At 52.0% G+C, this 508-nt stretch overlaps 1 protein-coding gene across 1 annotated transcript in view; it reads right to left on the bottom strand.

The window, feature by feature from the left end:
• AQP8 (aquaporin 8) overlaps positions 1–508 on the bottom strand; it is a 5,360-nt gene that overhangs the window by 3,441 nt on the left and 1,411 nt on the right. The window lies entirely within an intron of this gene.

The raw sequence follows: 508 nt of genomic DNA on the forward strand, positions 1-508 counted from the left end.
CAGCACCAGCTGCTGCCAGAGGCCACCTCCCAGCCCCACCAGCGCTGCCGGAGTTTTCAGGGTTTATCTGTCTCTGCTGGATGTAAAGGCAAAGGCACACAGGTCTCCCTGCCCTGCCCACGGGAAGGGCTGGCAGGAGCTGGCGCTCGCCTCATTACCCGACCTAAATCATTCATCTTGAAGATCACATGCAAGAAACTCAGATACCTGCTAATTTAAACAGATTATCACGGGACACGCGTTAATGAACAAGTTTCATAACCAATCAGCCCTAATAATAATTGCTGGTGAAGGCAATGAGTCAGAGCGTCTAGGAACTATAATTACATCTTGTTCTTCAGCTGTAATTAAAGACCCATCATACGAGAGCAAGAAGTTGCCTTGCTTAGGCTAGAAAAAGTCTTGGCCAGACAGGGCTCTGGCTGCAAACTCCCCAGGGAAGGGTGGGAGCCAAAGCAGGACCTGTCTGTGAATAAACCCTGGGGCAGGACACGGCCGCTGGCGGGGG

This window comes from Buceros rhinoceros, unplaced genomic scaffold (genome assembly GCF_000710305.1).
Source record: "Buceros rhinoceros silvestris isolate BGI_N320 unplaced genomic scaffold, ASM71030v1 scaffold27774, whole genome shotgun sequence".
Lineage (NCBI taxonomy): Eukaryota > Metazoa > Chordata > Aves > Bucerotiformes > Bucerotidae > Buceros > Buceros rhinoceros.